Consider the following 25690-nt stretch of genomic DNA (forward strand, 5'->3'; position numbering starts at 1 on the left):
TATACATTGAACGTTGTGTTATGTACCTTATGCCCACGTATCTATGATGGGATGTTTATACTATCATTGATCAGCATTGATCCTTATGTTATTTACTTTGTATTTTTGTAACTAAAACACTTACCTTGTAAAGCGCTCTGATACCCGCAAGGGTCTGGTTAGCACTATATAAAACGTTTAAATAAATAAACATAGATAGAGTGTGACCCTATCTCGGATGTAGAAATATTTTACAAATGTAGTTGTCCAAGGGACAATAAGCTACAGAAATCTACTAGCACTGCACATAAATCAATTTGCCTGGCCTACTTCATAAATCAATTATACGGGCTTCCAAAAAAATGTACCTCTTATGTGTAGTGCTGGAAAAAAAGTTCTATAAAATGACATGGTGTCCGCTGTACTGGAAAATCAGTATCATATATTTACACAGTATACATTTTGCCTAAGGTATTGCAAAGCAATAACATACAATAACAAGCATTTCAGACCCAAGCTGGTATTTACAAAACATCTGTGATCCAGCCGTAAGTCAGAAATGGACATACATGTTTGAGTGTATCTCAAGTGCAGCTCTGTTTTCTCCGGCAATGCGAAGGTTAGCTTTTCTAATAGATAGACAAGAGCAGGGGTGTGAGGAATCCTTTCTTAGGAGACCGTTCTGAAGATTTAATTTCAATTTAAAGCAAAGTATCATCTCACAAGGTGTGCAGGGTTCTCATTTGAATGACTGTGACATTGCAACACATAATGGCCATATAGAAAACTTATTGGTGTACCCCAGCTTGACCTCACCGTGAGGCAAGCGGCGGGGTAGACAGGTTTATGACTGAGGTATCGCAGTCTCACCAGCAGTCCCAAACAGAACTTATAGTGATACTTGGTGATGTGTTTATAGGATCGTCAACGAACAAGACCTCCTATTTTTTACAGAGGCACAAAAAAAGCATTAACACTTCCCAAAGGAGAGTTCTACGTGAGAGTCGTGGAAGGCTTGATTAGATCCCAGAGCCATTTCCGTTGCCTGTGCTAGCGAGGCACAACTGACCCGAGAACAAGCGGTGTAGCAATGCTCAAATATGAAATGGCTACACTCGTGATTAGGAATTCTGTGTTTGGAAATGTGTTTATATGCTTATGATACACCGCTGGATGAATCCTGCGTTATCAGTATGAACAAGGTATCAGAAAAGAAGGCAGTGCCATCTAAACGGTTGTGGTTGGAGCCGCGAGGTTTCACCGCTAATACTTACCACAGAGCTGTGATAGAATTAGACTACGGCAGCAGCTTTACCACAAAGGGCCATATGGATGAACACATTTTCCCATAGACACAGAATAAGCAAAACCCTTTGATGCATCTGGCCCAATGATTCCATCTTGAGAGGCCAGCATTTGTCATAATAGTCGTCCTTCAGTGAGGGCCGTCTGCTTTGTAAGAAAATACAGATCACTGCCCAGAGTGTGTCCTGAACCATACATGTCAGACAAAAACCAAAGATTCCTCGCCATCAGAACATCAAATGTTTACCTATTACGGTTTAGAGTATGGTTTGGCCCAATTACTGCTCACTTATGGTGCAGAGGAGGAGAGGCCTGTCCAGGGGTGCAGAGAAGGAGAGGCCTGTCCAGAGGAGGGGCAAAGAGGAGAGGCCTGTCTGAGGAAGGGGTAGAGGAGGACAGGCCTGTCCATGGGTAGAAGAGGACATGAGGCCTGTCCTGAGGGCAGAGGAGGTGACAGGCCTCTCCTCCTCTGCACCCCTGTCTAGGGGGTGCAGAGGAGGAGAGGCCTGTCCTGGGGTGCAGAGGAGGAGAGGCCTATCCAGGGGTGCAGAGGAGGTGAGGCCTGTCCTGGGGAGAAGAGGAGGTGAGCATAACCAGGGGGAGAAGAGGAGGTGAGCCTGTCCAAAGGGGTGCAGAAGAGGTGAGTCCTGTCCAAGGGGGTGCAGATGCGGTGAGGCCTGTCCAGGGGGTGCAGGGGAGGCCTGTTGTCAAGGGTTGAGTTTACTCACAGTGCCGACTCTCCCATGAGCAGAACGATGAGATTTTTCAAATTCCACCACTGGTTTTCCCACAGCCACCAACTAAAGAGTTAACTAGTGGCCGTGCGAACCCAGCCGGGAGAAAGGGGAATGGGACGGAGAAGAGACTGTCTGACCTTCTGGCTCTTCCACTCTACTCTTCCTTTCTGCCGTACTCCATTTTATGCCGTTCTTACTCCCTCTCTATCTTCAAGCATGAGTGGAAATCGCTGTACCAGAAAAGCACACCATTACTAATTTGATTTTTGGACTGTGTACCCCCCTGGACTTCTTCTGGCACTTTGATTCATACTAACTGGGTCACTCTCATGGACTTCTTTACTTTTGTCCTGCCCGCCATTTTGCTGCTGTGTTTTCGGCCGCTTTTCTCTGGACCCTGACCCGCCATCTTATCCATTCCCTTGTCCTTTAACCCTTTGTCCCTCGTTTCCCCTTTGATGATCCTCTGATTTGCCTTTTCTCCATTCCCTTGTATCCCTCCCACCCTCCCTTGGTGCTGTGACTATGTCCCCCCTCCTTAATGGAACTCTGTTCTCCTGGTTTTTTGGGTCTTGACCAGAGAAAATCTACTATTTGTATATTTATGTATATAGAGAACTCTAACTACTAGTATATGTAGTAGGCCTGTACTCTCTACCATTCCTATGTGACTCTTAGAGTTTATCCATTTGTATCCCTTCCCTATGTATATAGAGATAACTCTAATCACTAGTATGTGCAGTAGACCTTTGTAGTCTCTACCATTCCTATGTGACTCTTTGAGTATATCCATTGGTATCTCTTCCTTGAGTGACTTGCAACTTGTACGTTTGCAGTTTTTTCTGTGTTTATCTCTTCCGTGTGTGACTCTACATCTTGTACATTTACAATTTTTTTCTGTTTGTATCTTTTATGTAACTCATGTAATTCCAAGTCCTTATGTATCGCTACCGGTTCTTATGTAAAGCGATCTGACACCTTCGGGTAATGTTCGCGCTATATAAAATCGCATTAAATAAATAAATAAATAAATATATATATTTCCTTACCCAGAGTGCCTATGGCATTTGCCCCTCTTCCATTCTTTAATATAGGTACTTTATTCTTTGGTAACCTGCATTATAAACAACATTTTAGCACCCTTTAACTCTGTGAGTTAATTTATTCTTTTTCACTCATTGGTTCATTCACTCTCTGCCTTACTTTCTTATCTGAATTCTTCTTACTTCTCCCTTAGGAACCTTCTGGAGCCTCCGCCGTCAACCAAGCAACGAAGAAATCAGGAACTGAAGTATTCAATGGGTAAGTATTAATTCTTCTCTTTATATTTCTTTTTTCCTATTTACTTTAAATTGGTATTTCTCTCTAGTTCTAAATTACCGAACGAAGTAACCGACGCACTGAAGCGCTCTAACCTGCGCCTAAGCCTGGCACAAAACTGCACTATTTCTATCAAACTAGACTACAGAAAGAACGTGACTAATCTCTGAAAATCCGTTGGTGAGTGCCTCGGTTCTAAAATCAACCGGCGCACTTCACAGCTGGTCTAGACCTTGCACCCGTGTCCAGGAGCGCTGGACTAGGCCAGCAACTTGCACCGCTGTCCTCCCCGTTGGTAGTACAGGGGAGAATGCCTGGTTCCGCTCTATAATCACCCGCGACCTTTAGCGAGCGGGTGTTCTTTCCAATGCCGGTTCAATGGCAGATACTGTGGAACAAAGAAGAGCTTTGATTCCTTTTTTCTGCGCCCTGACATCTGTCCAGGGGGTGCAGAAGAGGTGAGGCCTGTACTGTGCTGTGGAGGTGAGACCTGTTCAGGGGGTGCAGAGGAGGTGAGGCCTGTACTGTGCTGTGGAGTTGAGACCTGTTCAGGGGGTGCAGAGAAGTTGAGGCCTGTCCTGGGCTGGGGGTGCAGTGGAGGTGCAGCTTATCCAGGAGGGGTGCAGACAAGGTGAGGCCTGCCAAGGGGGTGCAGAGGGAGGGAGAGTGAGACAGAGGGAGAGTGAGACAGAGGGAGAGTGAGACAGAGGGAGAGTGAGACAGAGGGAGAGTGAGACAGAGGGGGAGTGAGACCGAGGGGGAGTGAGACCGAGGGGGAGTGAGACCGAGGGGGAGTGAGACCGAGGGGGAGTGAGACCGAGGGGGAGTGAGACCGAGGGGGAGTGAGACCGAGAGGGAGTGAGACCGAGGGGGAGTGAGACCGAGGGGGAGTGAGACCGAGGGGGAGTGAGACCGAGGGGGAGTGAGACAGAGGGAGAGGGAGAGTGAGACAGAGGGAGAGGGAGAGTGAGACAGAGGGAGAGGGAGAGTGAGACAGAGGGAGAGTGAGACAGAGGGAGAGTGAGACAGAGGGAGAGGGAGACAGAGGGGGAGTGAGACAGAGGGGGAGTGAGACAGAGGGGGAGTGAGACAGAGGGGGAGGGAGACAGAGGGGGAGGGAGACAGAGGGGGAGTGAGACAGAGGGGGAGTGAGACAGAGGGGGAGTGAGACAGAGGGGGAGTGAGACCGAGGGGGAGTGAGACAGAGGGGGAGTGAGACAGAGGGGGAGTGAGACAGAGGGAGAGTGAGACAGAGGGAGAGGGAGACAGAGGGAGAGGGAGAGTGAGACAGAGGGAGAGGGAGAGTGAGACAGAGGGAGAGGGAGAGTGAGACAGAGGGAGAGGGGGAGTGAGACAGAGGGAGAGGGAGACAGAGGGAGAGGGAGAGTGAGACAGAGGGAGAGGGAGAGGGAGAATGAGAAGGAGGGAGAGGGAGAATGCGACGGAGGGAAGGAGACAGAGGGAGGGAAGGAGACAGAGGGAGGGAAGGAGACAGAGGGAGGGAAGGAGACAGAGGGAGGGAAAGAGACGGAGGGAGACAGAGGGTGACCGACAGAGGGAGGTTGAAAAAGGGTGACAGGCAGAGGGAGTTAGTCAGAGGGAGGGAGACGGAGGGAGGGAGACAGACAGAGACAGAGGGAGGGAGACGTAGGGAGAGAGGCAGAGACAGAGGGAGGGAGACAGACGAAGACAGACAGAGGGAGGGAGGGAGGGAGGGAGAGAGAGAGGGATACAGAGCGAGGGAAACAGAGGGAGGGAGAGAGAGAGAGAGAGAGTGTTCAGTTAACCAAGGCAACCCCAGGATGATTCCAAACTGTGGAGCATCAATCAAGTTAAATTGAATCTCTTCCTTTTGAACTTCGACAGAAACAAGTTCCACAATTTCCGTGTGACTGGTTATTGGGCCGGAAGATGAATTTGTACAGTCAACAGCCCTAACTGCCTCACTTCTCTTTTTAGGTAATGCCTTCAGACCAATTTTCGAGGCATATTTGAGGTCACAAAAGTTCCCCGTAGCACCGGAGTCCAGCATCATGGCCTTCCTGAAAGAACTCTGTCTCGAAATCTTAGGGTCATCGGCAGAATGAGGTGTGGAGTGGAAGATCGTAGAGTATTGGTCACTTGATGAGAAATTGGAGTTATATCCTTGTTAGCAACCACCAGCCCAACACCTTCTACTGGTGGTGCAGAGTTTTCCTTCTTGAAGGTTTTTGGCTTCTTGGGACATTCCCTTACAAAATGTCCACTGATACCACAATAAAGCCATAGATTATTCTGTCGACGCTTTTCTTTCTCTTCTTTGGAAAGGGGGCCTCTAATAGTTCCAATTTGCATAGGTTCGACTCCATGTTTTCTCTATCACAAGATTTAACAACCTCTGCTCTGACCCGGTCAAAGCGTGGTACACTGGACCGAAATACACATCATCTTTCACCCCTTCTTTCTGTTTGTCGATAGCCTATCTTTAAAACGAGTTCAATCAAAGCTGAAACTTCTGTAGGCGATTTGGGATCAGTGACAAAGCATCCTTTAAGTCATCTTTCAAACCCCGATAGAACAAAGCTGCCCTTTTGGCCTCCGGCCATTCAGTTTCTACAACAAGTTTGTTAAATTGGGCCATGTGAGTGACAAGCTCTCGATTCCCTTGCCTCAACTCCACTAATTCATTATCCGTAGCCTGTGCCACCTTCCGACGATCAAAAAGTCGCAAAACCTCTTTCTTGAATTCTTCGAAGTTATGTAAAATTGGTGAGTCTTGGGTGACCAGGGGCATTGACCACAGGTTGCGTCCCCATTGAGATACGACAAGATGAATGCTATACGAGATTGTGTACTGAGAAGACAGTGGGCCGACACATGAAGTACAACGAGCACTGAGTTAAGAAAATGTGGGCCTTCATTTCAAATTTGATTTCCTTATTTTCCTCTCTGACTGCTATTAACTCTTGTTGAATCTCCTTAAGAATATTTCCTAAATGTTTGAAATCGAACTCTTCAGCCATTCTGCTCGGGCGAGTATTGACGTGGGCACTTCACTCTGTCAAGGGTCGTGGTTACTCACAGTGCCGACACTCCCAGGAGCAGAACGATGAGATTTTCCAAATTCCACCACTGGTTTTCCCACAGCCACCAACTGAAGAGTTAACTAGTGGCTGTGTGAACCCAGCCGGGGGAAAGGGGAATGGGACAGAGAAGAGACTGCCTGACCTTCTGGCTCTTACACTCTTCTTCTTCCTTTCTGCCGTACTCCATTTTATGCCTTTCTTACTTCCTCTCTATCTTCAAGCATGAGCGGAAATCGCTGTAACAGAAAAGCACACCATTACTAATTTCCTTCAGTTCCTTCTCCACTTTCTTGCTCTCTCTCTATAATATATATATATTTCATTACCCAGAGTGCCTTTGGCATTTGCTCCTCTTCTATTCTTTAATATGAGTACTTTATTCCTTGGTAACCTGCATTATAAACAACATTTTAGCACCGTTTAATTCTGTGAATTAATTTATTCTTTTTCACTCATTCGTTCATTCACTCTCTGCCTTACTTTCTTACCTTCTGAATTTTTCTTACTTCTCACTTAGGAACCTTCTGGAGCCTCCGCTGTCAACCAAGCGACGAAGAAATCAGGAACTGAAGTATTCAATGTGTAAGTATTAAATCTTCTCTTTATATTTCTGTTTTCTTATTTACTTTAAATTTGTATTTCTCTCTAGTTCTAAATTACCTAATGAACTAACCGACGCACTGAAGCGCTCTAACCTGCGCCTAAGCCTGGCACAAAACTGCACTATTTCTATCTAGCTAGACTACAGAAAGAACATGACTAATCTCCGAAAATCAGTTGGTGAAGTGCCTTGGTTCTAAAATCAACCAGCGCACTTCACAGCTAGTCTAGACCTCGCGCCTGTGTCCAGTAGCTCAGGACTAGACCAGCAACTTCCACCGTGGCCTCCCTGTTGGTAGTACTGGGGAGAATGCCCGTTTCCACGCTGTAATAACCCGCGACCTTTAGCGTGCGGGATATCCTTGCAATGCCGATTCAATGGCAGATACTGCGGGACAAAGAAGAGCTTTGATTCCTTTTTCATGCACCCTGACACCTGTCCAGGGGGTGCAGAAGAGGTGAGACCGGTACTGTGCTGAGGAGGTGAGACCTGTTCAAGGGGTGCAGAGGAGTTGAGGCCTGTCCTGGGCTGGGGTGCAGTGGCGGTGCAGCCTATCCAGGAGGGGTGCAGACGAGGTGATGCCTGTTAAGGGGGTGCAGAGGAGGTGAGGCCTGCCCAAGGGGGTGCAGAGGAGGTGAGTCCTGTCTAAGGGGGTGCAGAGGAGGTGAGGCCTCTCCAGGGGAGTACAAAGGAGTTAAGGCCTGTCCTGGGCTGGGGGTGCAGTGGAGGTGAGGCCTGTCCAAGCGGATGCAGAGGAGGTGAGGCCTGTCCAGGGGGGTGCAGAGGAGGTGAGGTGTGTACAGGGGGCGCAGTTGAGATGAGGCCTGTCGAAGGGATGCAGAGCAGGTGAGGCCTGTCCAGGGGAGTGCAGAGGAGGTGGGGCTTGTCCAAGGGGTGAAGATGAAGTGATGCCTGTCCAGGGGGTGAAGATGAAGTGATGCCTGTCCAGGGGGTGCAGAGGAAGTGATGCCTGTCAAGGGGGTGCAGAGGAGGTGAGGCCTGTCCAGGGGTTACAGTGGAGGTGAGGCCTGTCCAAGGGGGTGCAGAGGAGGTGAGGCCTGTCCAGGGGGTGCAGAGGAGACGAATCCTGTCCAGGGGTGCAGAGGAGGTGAAGCCTGTCCTGCGCGGGTAGGAGGAGAGGCCTGTCTTGTCCTACTGGGGTGATGCAAAGGAGGTGAGGCCTGTCCTGTGCTGTTATGAAACCTGCCATGTTGGGGTAGGAGGAGAGGCCTGTCCTGGCTTGTCCTCTAAGTAGGAGGAGTTTGGAATGCCTCAGCCGCTGCTCTCACCGCTCAGAGATGCTCCTTTCCAGACATATAATTTTATTTTAAGAGCTCATAATCCGAGTTTTTGAAAAGTACCCAGAGTTATTATTGAGCCCCAGATGGCTCATGACAAAGGCACACATCTCCTCCAAGCAAGGAGTTTATTTTTTAAACCTGTCTTTAGTGAAGTAACGGAGACTACAACCCCCAGAATGCACTTGCGTATTACATGAAAGTACAGGCATGAATATTCGGGGGATCACTCTACAGAAATATTTGGTACCTCCCAGGGCATCGTGGCAGAGACGAGTAGAACAGTTAATGTGCAAGGACTCTCATTCTCAACCTCTTTCTGCAGATTGTGAGTCCAGTGAGATCAGAGATAACGTGGATCTCTCTCAAGGTGATTTCACTCATTTTTATCTGTTTTGGGGAGAAATACAATGAAAAACAGGGGGTGCAAGTCCAGCGCCCCAGGCTCTGGTGTCCTTGGATCACTGTGCTGGCCCGTGCCTGGTCCTGCAAGAGAGGACGAACCGGGTGTTTAGTCTGACCTCACAAAGGGAGCGAGAGCTGGCTCAGTATCCTAGTCCTCCAGGCCCCCGGCTCAGCAACCTGGTCCTCAACATACTTCGGCTAATGTCCTGGTCCTCACCAGGCTCCGGGTCACATCCTGGTCCACCAGGCGCCGGGTCACATCCTAGTCCCCTAGGTCCCAGCTCACGTCCTGGTCCACCAGGTCCTGGCTCACATCCTGGATCCCACCAGGCCCCGGCTCACGTCCTGGCCCTCACAAGGCTCTGGCTCACGACCTGGTCCACCAGGCCTTGGCTCACGTCCTGGTCCACCAGGCCCCAGCTCACATCCTGGCCCTCACTAGACTCCGGCTCACATCCCGGTCTATAACAAGCCCTGCCCACATGCTAGTGCTCACTAGACTCCAGCTCACCTCCTGGTCCCAACCAGGCCAAGCCAGAGAGGGAGATCAACTGGTTTTTGGCCACAATGCGACCTCAAACAGGAATCGGCCATCTGCAAATCAGCTTTAGACTCCTTCCAATAAGGGCATTCCAGCCTGAAGAGCCAATCCAGATCCTTTCTGAACCGGAACAGAAGCAACCCAAGACTGGTTTCAGCCTATCTGGGCCTCGACTGTAGGGTGCGACTATATTCCAGAGGTGTAGCGAGCACGGGACCCACATCTGGGCCCTGACTGTAGGGTGCAGCTTGATTCCAGCGGTGCAGCAAGCACGGGACCACGTCTGAGCCCTGACTGTAGGGTGCAGCTTGATTCCAGCGGTGCAGCGAGCAAGGGACCCGCATCTGGGCCCTGACTCTAGGGTGCAGCTTGGTTTCAGCGGTGCAGCGAGCACGGTACCCACATCTGGGCCCTGACTCTAGGGTGAAGCTTGGTTTCAGCGCTGCAGCGAGCACGGTACCCACATCTATGCACACCTGTCGTATTTAGGAATAAGAGAAATGATGGGTGGAATGTTTGAGTTCATCGCAGGCTCTAGTAATTACTCTGGGACACATCCCTGTCCAACCTTCTTTTTCTTGCTGTCCGTCGCACCTCAACGTGCAGCCATTCATAGCGTTTCACCCAACATTACTTCCAGATGTCTGCTCCAGTAGTCACAGCAGTTCTAACTCTAATGATCAGCCTGTCTCTCTTCTCCTGATGTTCACCAAAGTAACTGAGGCCAGGGTGAACAAGCAGCTCACCAAATACCTTGAGTCCCACCCACCTCTGCACAAAGTACATCTAGGGCTCCCACAAAGCTCTCTGCAGAGACCGTGCTGGCTAAAGCCACGTGGGATATTAGAGACATTATATATGGGGGTGGGGAGGTGGGGGCTCTGATCTGATTAGATCTGGCTGCAGCCTTTGACACCATCCCCCACTCCACTTTACTACCGAGATTGGGGATGGTTGGTCTTAGGGGAAAGTGTCTGCTTGGTTATTTTCCTCTTTAAAAGATCTGACCCAAGGGGTGGCATCAGCTAACTTCAGCCCCTGAGACGATCACCACAGGAGCCCCCCAGGGACTTGTTTTGAGCCTCAATCTTTTCAATCTTTACTTGGCCAGCCTGATCGAGTCATTCGACATCACCTCTACTCGAATATACACAAAGCATTAGATTAGAATTAAATGCAGATAAAAGGCCCAGTAATTTCAGGAGCTGCCGCCAGGAAGTTGATGATTGGATGAGCTCAAATCCCTGACGCTGAAAAGTGATAAAAACTGAAATAGTGGTATTTGGGTCCGGAGCCTCACGGCACAAGGGTGGCGGCTGGTGTCGTTGGGATCTCTGTCCACCCATTCCATCTGGTCATTAACCTGGGAGTTTGGGTGGATTCGCATCTGTCCTTAAAAGAATACTTTACAATCACCTGCTCTACAGGCTTCTGACTGCTGAAAGTTATCAGAAAAATACTTCCGTTCATCCCGGCTTCATCCCGGCTTCATCTAGGAAGGACCTGGTTCTGGTTCTAGTTCTGGTTCTATCGAGAACGAATTTCTGCATCTCTTTATACGTATCGCCTTCATAGATTGCTGCTGCTACAAAAACAGCAGCTGGGTTGGTTCTGAGGATAAAAAATCAACGTTGATCTCCAACAAACTGGTCAAATTGCACCGGCTTCCTGTCCTGAAACGATGTCAATTTAAAGCACTTTATGTCATAAACACTCTACAATCATTCTTAATTGTCCTTTATTTTTGCCTGGCATCAGCTTGCCGACTGGTGAGATACCACCATGCTTTTCTGGGTAAAGTCTCTAAGTTTAGCAAAATCAGAATAGATGGCTGCTCTCTGCCTGTGGTGACTGCAGGTACCTGGAATGGAATGCCGTCCCACCTGCCCTGTGCACCCAAGAAAACATGAGTTCTTTCAGGAAATAAATCAAAACCTTTCTGCTTTTGTTCAGGGGCTGTGGGATTTTGATACTTATGTGCTCATATTAGTGCCAGGACATTTCTATCCCGAACTAGCTGTGCAGTGCTATATAAATTGGCTCTCATATCCCGTCATAAGCCATCGCTCTCTGGGCCACAGATTGTTGCCGCTATAGACGCCCTAGGAGGAGGAAAGGCACCGGGATCTGAAGGTGTGGTGTCGAGTTTTACAAACAAATACCAGCTGCATACCTGCTGGAGGTGTATGCTGAGTCATGGAAGGGCGGTGTGTCGCTGGCGCCTATACCTGATGCAGTTATATCAGTGCCCCCTAAGGTTGGAAAAGACCCTTTAAGTGTACCTCTTATCGCCCTCTGCCACTGCGTAACAGTGATAATAAATTCTTGCCTGAGGTGATGCGACTTGGCTATCCCTCCTACTAGAGAAAATAGTCTCCACTGTACAGTCGGGATTTGTCCCACATAAATCCACAGCGGTTCATCTACGGACTGTGAGAAAGTGAGTTTCTGTTGCAGTACCCCCCCACCTTTTTTACCTGATACCTGATGCACTTTTTCTTGGTGTGCTCTGGGTCCCTGCCAATCAGGTGCCCAGGGCCTGTGTTCCTTCCCTAAAAACTGTACTAAAGCCTAAACCCAATTGGCATCTCTGGCCACATGTCAGCCCCTAGTAAACGGTACCCTAGGTACCCAGGGCATTGTGACCAGAGAAGACCCCTAAGGGCTGCAGCATTTATTGTGCCACCCTTAGGGGGCATGCACCCTGACACACACACACACACACTGCCTTTGCAGGCTGAGTGTCCTGGTGCAAAACTAAACAAAGAGTCGACATGGCACCCATCCCTGGGTGCCATGCCCACAGAACCCACTGCCCTGGCATACTTCAGTCACCCCTCTAGCTGGGTGCCCTATGCCAGTGGTGTGGGCACAGATGCATGAGCCCTGTGCCCCTACAGTACCCAGAGCCATTCCTGGGCACAGTAAGTGTAGTGATGCCATTAAGAGTATATGGTGCTGGGAGGTTGTGATTATGAACTCCACAGCACCATGATGGCCACACTGAAGACTGACAAGTTTGATATCAAACTTCTCAGCACATTAAACCCACACTGATGCCAGTGTGGGATTTAATGTCAAATCCGAGGGGCCTGACAGCCCTTGCAGGGTATGCACAACTTCATGCCCAGTGGTTACTGCAGTCTGTCATATGCATGTTTTCATGAACTCTGCATTGCACTGTATTTGTTGAAACCAATAAAACAAATTTAAACCTAAAAACCTTAAAAATCGTACCAAATACTGAAACGTAATTACTTATCTGTCTTAGGTAGAGACCTGAATACTGAACCTAGGAGTCCAGCCCTGGATTAGAAAAGTAACGAGAACCTACTTTACCTGTGACTTGAATTTCCTTCCATTGGATATCATTGCTAGTTTTTCACTGAAAAGTTTGTGTCAACTTTTAAAATATTGTTATATTCTTTAAAAAATCATTGCAATAACTAAAACTTTTTTACTAAACTGTTTTCAGCTTAGACCTCAGGACTGAATCTAGGATCCAGACCTGGAGTTACAAAAGTAATCAATAAAGTAATCAGCTGCATTTATGTAGAAAACCCCATTGAGCTCAATGCTATAGTGTGTTTAGAATTGTGTTGCCTACTGCAACCCCTGTACCTATTGTGTTTACAAAGTTTATTGCCTCTTTGTAAAGTAATTACCTGAGATCACTCATATTGAGACAAGTATATTTTGACACCTGTTGGTTCTAAAAATAAAACAGCTATATCTTTTGATACAAAACAATTGGCCTGGAGATCAGTCCTTGAGTGAGTGAAACCTTTTGCTGACTGAGTGTGTACAACAAATGCTTTACACTGTCCTCTGGTACTGCCTTACTGCTTGACCAAGCTAGCACTTTAGAGAGTAAGGTCAGCCCTGACTTTAAGTCAAGTCAAGTCAATGAATTTATATAGCGCGCTACATACCCAGAGGGTCTCAAGGCGCTTGAGGAAGGATGGGGAATTAATTGTCAAATAACCACGTTTTAAGTTGCTTTCTGAATGCTAGGTGGTTCTGAGTAAGGCGAAGGTGAGTGGGAAGTGAGTTCCAGGTTTTAGCTGCCAGGTAGGAGAAGGATCTACCTCCCATGGTGGTTTTGTTGATGCGAGGTACAGTGGCGAGGGCTTGGTTGGAGGATCGTAGCTGGCGGGGGGGGGGGGAGTAGAAGGACATTCGTGTGTTGAGGCATTCAGGTCCGATATCGTAGAGTGCTTTGTGTGCGTGGGTTAGGAGCCGGAAAGTAATCCTCTTATTGACGGGGAGCCAGTGGAGGTTTTTCAGGTGACCAGAGATGTGTTCTTTATGCGGGATGTCTAATATGAGCCTTGGCTGAAGCGTTCTGGATGCGTTGGAGTTTTTTCTGGAGTTTTGCGGTGGTACCAGCGTAGAGGGTGTTTCCGTAGTCCAGGCGGCTCGTGACCAGAGCGTGGGTGACTGTTTTTCTAGTTTCGGTGGGGATCCAGCGAAATGTTTTTTTGAGCATGCGAAGAATGTTGAAGCAAGATGAAGAAACGGCGTTGACTTGTCTGTTCATTGAGAGAGAGGAATCCAGGATGATGCCCAGGTTCCGTGCGTGGTCCGTCGGGATGGGTGCTTTCCCAAGGGCTTCTGGCCACCAACAGTCATCCCAGGCGGAGGGGGAGGTGCCTAGGATGAGGACTTCTGTTTTGTCTGAGTTCAGTTTCAGACGGCTGTGCTTCATCCATTCTGCTACTTCTTTCATTCCTTCATGCAAGTTGGTTTTGGCAGTGTTAGGGTCTCTGGTTAGTGATAGGATCAGTTGAGTGTCGTCGGCGTAGGAGATGATGTTGAGGTTGTGTTGGCGTGCGATGACCGCGAGGGGGCTCATGTATACGTTGAAGAGGGTGGGGCTGAGTGAAGATCCTTGTGGGACGCCGCAGATGACTTCAGTGGCCTCTGACTTGAATGGTGGAAGGCGGACTCTCTGTGTTCTTCCGGTGAGGAATGAGGTGATCCATTCCAGTGCTTTTCCTTGGATTCCGACGTTTTTGAGGCGTTGTAAAAGAGTGTTATGGCAGATCGTGTCGAAGGCAGCGGAGAGGTCGAGGAGGATGAGGGCGACAGTGTCTCCATTGTCCATTAGAGTTCGAATGTCGTATGTTGCTGCGATGAGGGCGGTTTTGGTGCTGTGCTTGGCTCGGAAGCCGGATTGTGAGGAGTGGAGGGATTTGTTGGTTTCGAGGAAGGCGGCGAGTTGGTTGTTGACCGCTTTCTCGATGACTTTGGCCGGGAAAGGAAGGAGTGAGATAGGACGGTAGTTTTTGAGTTCGGAGGGGTCAGCTGTGGGTTTTTTCAGGAGGGCGCTGAGTTCGGCATGTTTCCAGCTTTCCGGGAAGGTTGCGGAGTTGAGGGAGCAGTTGATGACGTCTCGGAGGTGCGGTGCTATGATGGAGTCTGCTTTGTTAAAGATGTGGTGAGGGCATGGGTCTGTGGGAGATCCTGAGTGGATGGAGTTCATCAGACGGATGGTGTCCTCAGTGGAGATTGGCTTCCAATCATTGAGGGTGTTCAGGGGGGTGGGGGTTCTGCAGGTGTCCTTGGTGCTGGTTGTTGGGTCTTTTTTCCAGGCCTTCTCAAGGGAGCGACAAAGTTTCTTGGATTTCTTAAGATCATCGTTGAACCAGGAGGCCTTCTTGCTGCCTAGTTTGATTTGTCGTTTTTTCAGTGGTGCTAGGATGTCGGCGCTGTTGGAAAACCATTGGGTGAGGTTGGTGGCTGCTTGGTCTGGGTTTGAGGAGTGGGCTGGGGGGTTTTGAAGAAGCGATGAGGAGATCCGGTCGATGGTGATTTTGTTCCAGTTTCTTTGCAGAGTGGGTTGGGGGTGGTTGTTGGAAGTGGGCTTGTTGTAGGTAAAGTGAACGCAGCTGTGGTCAGTCCAAAGGAGAGCTGTGGTGTGGCTGAAGGAGACATGTTTGCTGGAGGTGAAGATAGGGTCGAGTGTGTGACCTGCGATGTGGGTGGGGGTAGTGACAAGTTGTTTAAGTCCGAGGTTGGCGAGGTTGTACCTTACTTTGGTCCAGTATATATAGAGCCACTTTCTCACACAGACGGTATTCGCAGTGCTGCATCGGGTAAACCCAGACATGAAGTCTGCTGATGCCGATAAGGCATTTGACTCCCCGGAGTAGCCTTTTATGATCGAAACGTTTAGGCGGCTTGGTATGTCAGGGAGTTTGAGATCTCGTATGAAGCTGCTGGACACACAGCCTATGGCCTGCGTTTATGTAAATGGGCTCAACTCCGATACCGTTCAGACCGCCTGGGAGTTTGAGATCTCGTATGAAGCTGCTGGACACACAGCCTGTGGCCTACGTTACGTAAATGGGCTCAACTCCGATGCCGTTCAGATCGCCTGGGAGTTTGAGATCTCGTATGAAGCTGCTGGACACACAGCCTGTGGCCTGCATTTACGTAAATGGGCTCAACTCCAATGCCGTTCAGAACGCCTGGGAGTTTGAGATCTCGTATGAAGCTGCTGGACACACAGCCTGTGGCCTGCATTTACGTAAATGGGCTCAACTCCGATGCCGTTCAGATCGCCTGGGAGTTTGAGATCTCGTATGAAGCTGCTGGACACACAGCCTGTGGCCTGCGTTACGTTGAGCGCTCTAGCCTTTACTACAAAAGGAGGCCAGGGACTTCAGTCGCGAGATTCTATGCGCTGACACTGGTGCTACCTGCTATAATCTTGGACCCCTCCTGAGGCTTGAGCCGGGAGGTAGAATTGAACTGTTGTGCCCACTGTATGACTTTCGTTGTGTGTGCAATTGTCGCTGACTACAAACGCTTTGCATTACAACACGAGCTGCATTTTTTAGACGCCGATATTTTTAAAAAAAAATCACAAATTGCGTAAATCACTTTGGAATTACTTTAGCACTTACACCACCCCTGCTAATTACTCCCTGCGCACTTGCCGCCAGTAATAGCCGCTTTTAGGGCTGTTTTACCGAGCAGAAGGGCAGTAGCGCTCCCTCACGGCAGACATCTTAGTGGGAGGCGGAGCTGGTTGAGCGCTCTAGCCTTTACTACAAAAGGAGGCCAGGGACTTCAGTCGCGAGATTCTATGCGCTGACACTGGTGCTACCTGCTATAATCTTGGACCCCTCCTGAGGCTTGAGCCGGGAGGTAGAATTTAACTGTTGTGCCCACTGTATGACTTTCGTTGTGTGTGCAATTGTCGCTGACTACAAACGCTTTGCATTACAACACGAGCTGCATTTTTTAGACGCCGATATTTTTAAAAAAATCACAAATTGCGTAAATCACTTTGGAATTACTTTAGCACTTACCCCACCCCTGCTAATTACTTCCCGCGCACTTGCCGCCAGTAATAGCCGATTTTAGGGCTGTTTTACCGAGCAGAAGGGCAGTAGCGCTCCCTCACGGCAGACATCTTAGTGGGAGGCGGAGCTGGTTGAGCGCTCTAGCCTTTACTACAAAAGGAGGCCAGGGACTTCAGTCGCGAGATTCTATGCGCTGACACTGGTGCTACCTGCTATAATCTTGGACCCCTCCTGAGGCTTGAGCCGGGAGGTAGAATTGAACTGTTGTGCCCACTGTATGACTTTCGTTGTGTGTGCAATTGTCGCTGACTACAAACGCTTTGCATTACAACACGAGCTGCATTTTTTAGACGCCGATATTTTTTAAAAAATCACAAATTGCGTAAATCACTTTGGAATTACTTTAGCACTTACCCCACCCCTGCTAATTACTCCCCGCGCACTTGCCGCCAGTAATAGCCGATTTTAGGGCTGTTTTACCGAGCAGAAGGGCAGTAGCGCTCCCTCACGGCAGACATCTTAGTGGGAGGCGGAGCTGGTTGAGCGCTCTAGCCTTTACTACAAAAGGAGGCCAGGGACTTCAGTCGCGAGATTCTATGCGCTGACACTGGTGCTACCTGCTATAATCTTGGACCCCTCCTGAGGCTTGAGCCGGGAGGTAGAATTTAACTGTTGTGCCCACTGTATGACTTTCGTTGTGTGTGCAATTGTCGCTGACTACAAACGCTTTGCATTACAACACGAGCTGCATTTTTTAGACGCCGATATTTTTAAAAAAATCACAAATTGCGTAAATCACTTTGGAATTACTTTAGCACTTACCCCACCCCTGCTAATTACTCCCCGCGCACTTGCCGCCAGTAATAGCCGATTTTAGGGCTGTTTTACCGAGCAGAAGGGCAGTAGCGCTCCCTCACGGCAGACATCTTAGTGGGAGGCGGAGCTGGTTGAGCGCTCTAGCCTTTACTACAAAAGGATACGGATATCCTCCGCGTCAGCGGACGCGTGCAGTGGACGCGCCTTGCCAGCGCCGGAGTCACGCCAGAGTCAGCCCGTCTGCGCCCGTCCGCGCCTCGGACACGCCACGCACCATGGCACCTCTCCCTTCAGGTATCAAGGATTTAGTTACATGCCCCCCTATAACTGAGGCACAAAGTGACACGATCAGCCACTTACGCCTAAATTACTCTTCGGAATGTTTACTAGCCCTTCGACCCTCTCGACATCCTGCTTGCAGGACAATAGATCCTTATTTACAGAAAACTACATGCCAATGCTGTCATTTATCCACCAACCATGTACAAATTAAAGCCTTACAGGTTAGAAACCCTATAAACAATAACAAGATGCCTTCAGAACAGTTTCTATTCCTTAGCATTAATTGTCGCTCACTACCTAAGCATAGAACTGAAGTCTTCAATTTACTCTTGGACGAGGTTCCAGATGCTGTTTTTCTAACTGAAACATGGCTTCAAGACAGCTCTGGACCTGACTTAGCTATGGCACTCCCTGAAACTTATGCAATTGTTAGACTTGATCGAGAAAAACCACCAGGAGGAGGAATAGCAATCATTTTTAAAAAACGCTATAACTGCGAATTTAATAAACTCCCATGTGAGGGCTGTGAAGGCGCAATTTATAAACTTTCACTCACACCGAACTTTACTTTCTCGGGAGCACTCATTTATAGGCCACCGGGATCTGTCTCTAAATGGATATCTCATCTTGTAGAACTTCTTGGACCCCTAATTATGAAAATGGCTAGCTTCACTATTCTAGGAGACATGAATCTACACTTGGAGAAAGATGATTGCCCAATAGTGAATGATTTCAAAACGGATCTTGCATCCCTCAACCTGACCTTAAAGAACTCTGGCCCTACACATAGAGCCGGTCATTTGTTGGATCCTATCCTCTCCAACCTAAATGACATATCGAAACCCACGGCCATTCCTGTGCCTTGGTCTGACCACTTCCTGATTAAATTTTCCCTTCTTGTAAAAAACTCTAATGGGATGAGAACACCAACTCCTATACAATTAATCAGGAAATGGAAAAAACTTGATCTAGAAAAACTTAACTCCCTTCTCGAGGGCCATCTCCCTTGTACAAAATCAACAGTACAAGAGTTTTCTACATCTGTCCAAACTTGGCTCCTAGAAGCCATCGACTCCACTTTGCCTAAAACTATATTAAAACAAAATTCCCACCGTCCCCCTGCTCCATGGTTCACTGAGACCTTGAAACAAGAAAAAAGTATATGCAAAACTGCAGAACGTCATTGGAGGAAATCCTATTGCCCTGAGTCCAAATTGGCCTATAAACATAAACTCTCAAATTATCAGAGGCTCTGTGCCAAAACCAAAGCTGAACATGCCTGCACGAAAATCACTGAAGCCCTATGTCAGTCCAAAACACTTTTTAAAACTGTAAGAGAACTAGCTGGTTCCCTTACACTACAATCTCCCCCAGATTTAAACAAATTACAATGTGATGCCCTTGCAACTTTTTTTGTAGAAAAAGTCGACAAGATCTATCAGGGTATAGAACAAACCACAAAGGAAATTGCCGAGTCCAGAGCAACCCCACCTTCTATTAATATTGGCCCTGAAATCAACACTTCAGTCCCCATCACTCCCATGGAAACAGAGATGTCCTCCTATATATCCCCACTTGATGTAACACCTCCAGCCATTCTAGATAAATGGCCGTTGCTTGACTTAGACTTGGTTCGAAAACTTTTGAATTCCATCAAATCTGGCTCACCAAACGATCCACTTCCGTGTTCTATCCTGAAAAAATTAAATGATAAAACCTTAGGGACAATTACCAACCTTCTTAATAATCGCTACAGGAAGAAATCGTACCAAAGGAATGGAAACATGCAATGATCCACCCTCTACTGAAAAAAGCTGGAACTGACCCCAACTTGCCATCCAACTTTAGGCCTATCTCTTTGCTACCTACCTTTGCAAAGATATTGGAAAAACATGTTCACAGAGTCCTCACTGATTTCATTACCACCCATGATCTACTACCTCTTCATCAGTCAGGATTCCGCACAGGATTCTCTACGGAAACGACTCTGTTGGGCGTAACTGAGAATATCCGTCTACTGTTGGACCGCGGAGAAACGGTTGCCTTGCTGTTACTGGATCTCAGTGCAGCATTTGATACTGTGTCACATGTTGTACTTGAGCAAACTCTCCACGCCACCGGTATTAGGGGCGCCGCCTGCAACTGGATTAAATCTCTGCTAGAACAACGCACCTTCCAAGTTTTCTCCCAATCAGCATGCTCTGACACTATGACCCTCAAACATGGAGTGCCGCAGGGCTCTATATTGAGCCCACTGCTTTTCAATGTTTACATGAGCCCACTGGCCAAAATGATAGAAGAGTCTGGCCTACTCATGTTCTCGTATGCTGATGATTCCCAGCTTATTTTCTCTTTATCATCTTCGGATCCAAATAACATCTCGTCATTAAAAATCGGCCTCACTAACATCGCAGACTGGATGAGAAAACATTTTCTCAAACTTAATGGCGAGAAAACAGAGTTACTTGTTTTGGGCAAAAACAAAGAACTCTGGGGACCCCAGCACTGGCCTGATGTGATGGGCACACCCCCGGTCCCAGTCAAATCAGCACGCAATCTCGGAGTCATCATTGATGAATCATTAAGTCTTAATCAGCAAGCTACTAAGACATCATCCACTTGCTTTGCGATTCTAAAGTGGCTGAAGAAAATCTGTTGGATGTTGCCCAAAAACACCCAAAAATCGGTCATCAATGCTTTGATAACCTCCAGGCTCGATTACGCCAACATGCTTTATCTAGGGGCCAACAAGGCCATAACCCGACGACTACAGACAGTGCAAAATGCCGCCGCAAGATTGTTGTGGAAAATTCCCATCTCCACACCTACCACCAAGTATATCCGCGAATTGCACTGGCTGAAAATCGAGAATCGGGTAAAATTTAAATCCTTATGTCTTATGCATAGGATCTCAACCAACAAGGCACCCAAATACCTTCAAAACCTTGTTCAGCCCTACCGTCCATCCCGCACCCTTCGTTCAGCTACAGCCAACCAATTTGTGATCCCTAAAATCAGGCTGGCGAGAATGGGCGGCAAATCTTTTTCATACCTGGGACCCTCCCTCTGGAATACTCTTCCATTGATTCTTAGGCAGGAAACGAATCACCTGAAATTCAGGAAAGCCCTAAAAACCTGGCTGTTTAACATCTAAAAATCCTGATTTTCTCAATGCACGGAATCATCAGCGCCGGGAAACCCTTTGTTGGGTAGCTGTAGCGCTTTAGAAATGAAATAAATAAATAAATAAATAAATACGTAAATGGGCTCAACTCCGATGCCGTTCAGATCGCCTGGGAGTTTGAGATCTCGTATGAAGCTGCTGGACACACAGCCTGTGGCCTGCATTACGTAAATGGGCTCAACTCCGATGCCGTTCAGATCGCCTGGGAGTTTGAGATCTCTTATGAAGCTGCTGGACACACAGCCTGTGGCCTGCGTTACGCAAATGGGCTCAACTCCGATGCCGTTCAGATCGCCTGGGAGTTTGAGATCTCGTATGAAGCTGCTGGACACACAGCCTGTGGCCTGCGTTACGTAAATGGGCTCAACTCCGATGCCGTTCAGATCGCCTGGGAGTTTGAGATCTATGAAGCTGCTGGACACACAGCCTGTGGCCTGCATTTACGTAAATGGGCTCAACTCCGATGCCGTTCAGATCGCCTGGGAGTTTGAGATCTCGTATGAAGCTGCTGGACACACAGCCTGTGGCCTGCGTTACGTAAATGGGCTCAACTCCGATGCCGTTCAGATCGCCTGGGAGTTTGAGATCTCGTATGAAGCTGCTGGACACACAGCCTGTGGCCTGCATTCACGTAAATGGGTTCAACTCCGATGTCGTTCAGATCGCCTCGGAGTTTGAGATCTCGTATGAAGCTGCTGGACACACAGCCTGTGGCCTGCGTTTATGTAAATGGGCTCAACTCCGATGCCGTTCAGATCGCCTGGGAGTTTGAGATCTCATATGAAGCTGCTGGACACACAGCCTGTGGCCTGCGTTACGTAAATAGGCTCAACTCCGATGCCGTTCAGATCGCCTGGGAGTTTAAGATCTCGTATGAAGCTGCTGGACACACAGCCTGTGGCCTGCGTTTACGTAAATGAGCTCAACTCCGATGCCGTTCAGATCGCCTGGGAGTTTGAGATCTCGTATGAAGCTGCTGGACACACAGCCTGTGGCCTGCATTACGTAAATGGGCTCAACTCTGATGCCGTTCAGATCGCCTGGGAGTTTGAGATCTCGTATGAAGCTGCTGGACACACAGCCTGTGGCCTGCGTTACGTAAATGGGCTCAACTCCGATGCCGCTCAGATCGCCTGGGAGTTTGAGATCTATGACGCTGCTGGACACACAGCCTGTGACCTGCGTTTACGTAAACGGGCTCAACTCCGATGCCATTCAGATCGCCTGGGAGTTTGAGATCTCGTATGAAGCTGCTGGACACACAGCCTGTGGCCTGCGTTTACGTAAATGGGCTCAACTCCGATGCCGTTCGGATCGCCTGGGAGTTTGAGATCTTGTATGAAGCTGCTGGACACACAGCCTGTGGCCTGCGTTTACGTAAAGGGGCTCAACTCCGATGCCGTTAAGATCGCCTGGGAGTTTGAGATCTCGTATGAAGCTGCTGGACACACAGCCTGTGGCCCGCATTTATGTAAATGAGCTCAACTCCGATGCCGTTCAGATCGCCTGGGAGTTTGAGATCTCGTATGAAGCTGCTGGACACACAGCCTGTGGCCTGCATTTACGTAAATGGGCTCAACTCCGATGCCGTTCAGATCGCCTGGGAGTTTGAGATCTCGTATGAAGCTGCTGGACACACAGCCTGTGGCCTGCGTTACGTAAATGGGCTCAACTCCGATGCCGTTCAGATCGCCTGGGAGTTTGAGATCTCGTATGAAGCTGCTGGACACACAGCCTGTGGCCTGCGTTACGTAAATGGGCTCAACTCCGATGCCGTTCAGATCGCCTGGGAGTTTGAGATCTATAAAGCTGCTGGACACACAGCTTGTGGCCTGCGTTACGTAAATGGGCTCAACTCCGATGCCGTTCAGATCGCCTGGGAGTTTGAGATCTGTGAAGCTGCTGGACACACAGCCTGTGGCCTGCGTTTACGTAAATGGGCTCAACTCCGATGCCGTTCAGATCGCCTGGGAGTTTGAGATCTCGTATGAAGCTTCTGGACACACAGCCTGTGGCCTGCATTACGTAAATGGGCTCAACTCCGATGCTGTTCAGATCGCCTGGGAGTTTGAGATCTCGTATGAAGCTGCTGAACACACAGCCTGTGGCCTGCGTTACGTAAATGGGCTCAACTCCGATGCCGTTCAGATCGCCTGGGAGTTTGAGATCTCGTATGAAGCTGCTGGACACACAGCCTGTGGCCTGCGTTACGTAAATGGGCTCAACTCCGATGCCGTTGAGATCGCCTGGGAGTTTGAGATCTATGAAGCTGCTGGACACACAGCCTGTGGCCTGCGTTTACGTAAATGGGCTCAACTCCGATGCCGTTCAGATCGCCTGGGAGTTTGAGATCTCGTATGAAGCTGCTGGACACACAGCCTGTGGCCTGCATTACGTAAATGGGCTCAACTCCTATGCCGTTCAGATCGCCTGGGAGTTTGAGATCTCGTATGAAGCTGCTGGACACACAGCCTGTGGCCTGCGTTACGTAAATGGGCTCAACTCCGATGCCGCTCAGATCGCCTGGGAGTTTGAGATCTATGACGCTGCTGGACACACAGCCTGTGACCTGCGTTTACGTAAACGGGCTCAACTCCGATGCCATTCAGATCGCCTGGGAGTTTGAGATCTCGTATGAAGCTGCTGGACACACAGCCTGTGGCCTGCGTTTACGTAAATGGGCTCAACTCCGATGCCGTTCGGATCGCCTGGGAGTTTGAGATCTTGTATGAAGCTGCTGGACACACAGCCTGTGGCCTGCGTTTACGTAAAGGGGCTCAACTCCGATGCCGTTAACATCGCCTGGGAGTTTGAGATCTCGTATGAAGCTGCTGGACACACAGCCTGTGGCCCGCATTTATGTAAATGAGCTCAACTCCGATGCCGTTCAGATCGCCTGGGAGTTTGAGATCTCGTATGAAGCTGCTGGACACACAGCCTGTGGCCTGCATTTACGTAAATGGGCTCAACTCCGATGCCGTTCAGATCGCCTGGGAGTTTGAGATCTCGTATGAAGCACCTGGGCACACAGCCTGTGGCCTGCGCTACGTAAATGGGCTCAACTCCGATGCCGTTCAGATCGCCTGGGAGTTTGAGATCTCGTATGAAGCTGCTGGACACACAGCCTGTGGCCTGCGTTACGTAAATGGGCTCAACTCCGATGCCGTTCAGATCGCCTGGGAGTTTGAGATCTATAAAGCTGCTGGACACACAGCTTGTGGCCTGCGTTACGTAAATGGGCTCAACTCCGATGCCGTTCAGATCGCCTGGGAGTTTGAGATCTGTGAAGCTGCTGGACACACAGCCTGTGGCCTGCGTTTACGTAAATGGGCTCAACTCCGATGCCGTTCAGATCACCTGGGAGTTTGAGATCTCGTATGAAGCTTCTGGACACACAGCCTGTGGCCTGCATTACGTAAATGGGCTCAACTCCGATGCCGTTCAGATCGCCTGGGAGTTTGAGATCTCGTATGAAGCTGCTGAACACACAGCCTGTGGCCTGCGTTACGTAAATGGGCTAAACTCCGATGCCGTTCAGATCGCCTGGGAGTTTGAGATCTCGTATGAAGCTGCTGGACACACAGCCTGTGGCCTGCGTTACGTAAATGGGCTCAACTCCGATGCCGTTGAGATCGCCTGGGAGTTTGAGATCTATGAAGCTGCTGGACACACAGCCTGTGGCCTGCGTTTACGTAAATGGGCTCAACTCCAATGCCGTTCAGATCGCCTGGGAGTTTGAGATCTCGTATGAAGCTGCTGGACACACAGCCTGTGGCCTGCATTACGTAAATGGGCTCAACTCCTATGCCGTTCAGATCGCCTGGGAGTTTGAGATCTCGTATGAAGCTGCTGAACACACAGCCTGTGGCCTGCGTTACGTAAATGGGCTCAACTCCGATGCCGTTCAGATCGCCTGGGAGTTTGAGATCTCGTATGAAGCTGCTGGACACACAGCCTGTGGCCTGCATTTATGTAAATGGGCTCAACTCCAATGCCGTTCAGATCGCCTGGGAGTTTGAGATCTATGAGGCTGCTGGACACACAGCCTGTGGCCTGCGTTTACGTAAACGGGCTCAACTCCGATGCCGTTCAGATCCCCTGGGAGTTTGAGATCTCGTATGAAGCTGCTGGACACACAGCCTGTGGCCTGCGTTTATGTAAATGGGCTCAACTCCGATGCCGTTCAGATCGCCTGGGAGTTTGAGATCTCGTATGAAGCTGCTGGACACACAGCCTGTGGCCTGCGTTTATGTAAAAGGGCTCAACTCTGATGCCGTTCAGATTGCCTGGGAGTTTGAGATCTCGTATGAAGCTGCTGGACACACAGCCTGTGGCCTGCGTTACGTAAATGGGCTCAACTCCGATGCCGTTCAGATCGCCTGGGAGTTTGAGATCTTGTATGAAGCTGCTGGACACGCAGCCTGTGGCCTGCGTTTACATAAATGGGCTCAACTCCGATGCCCTTCAGATCGCCTGGGAGTTTGAGATCTCGTATGAAGCTGCTGGACACACAGCCTGTGGCCTGCATGTACGTAAATGGGCTCAACTCCGATGCCGTTCAGATCGCCTGGGAGTTTGAGATCTCGTATGAAGCTGCTGGACACACAGCCTGTGGCCTGCGTAAACGTAAGTGGGCTCAACTCTGATGCCGTTCAGATCGCCTGGGAGTTTGAGATCTCGTATGAAGCTGCTGGACACGCAGCCTGTGGCCTGCATTACGTAAATGGGCTCAACTCCGATGCCGTTCAGATCACCTGGGAGTTTGAGATCTCGTATGAAGCTGCTGGACACACAGCCTGTGGCCTGCGTTACGTAAATGGGCTCAACTCCGATGCCGTTCAGAT

At 49.2% G+C, this 25690-nt stretch overlaps 1 pseudogene across 1 annotated transcript in view; it reads left to right on the forward strand.

Moving 5' to 3' along the window:
- Positions 1-3257: 3257 nt before the first annotated feature.
- LOC147736992 (uncharacterized) overlaps positions 3258-25690 on the forward strand; it is a 29919-nt pseudogene continuing 7486 nt past the window's right edge. Inside the window, exons 1-2 of the transcript XR_015308414.1 lie at positions 3258-3323; positions 6924-6988. The product of XR_015308414.1 is annotated as an uncharacterized LOC147736992 (transcript). The remainder of the gene's footprint in view (positions 3324-6923; positions 6989-25690) is intronic.

The sequence above is a fragment of the Lissotriton vulgaris genome, chromosome 1_1 (assembly GCF_964263255.1).
Source record: "Lissotriton vulgaris chromosome 1_1, aLisVul1.2, whole genome shotgun sequence".
Classification (NCBI taxonomy): Eukaryota; Metazoa; Chordata; class Amphibia; order Caudata; family Salamandridae; genus Lissotriton; species Lissotriton vulgaris.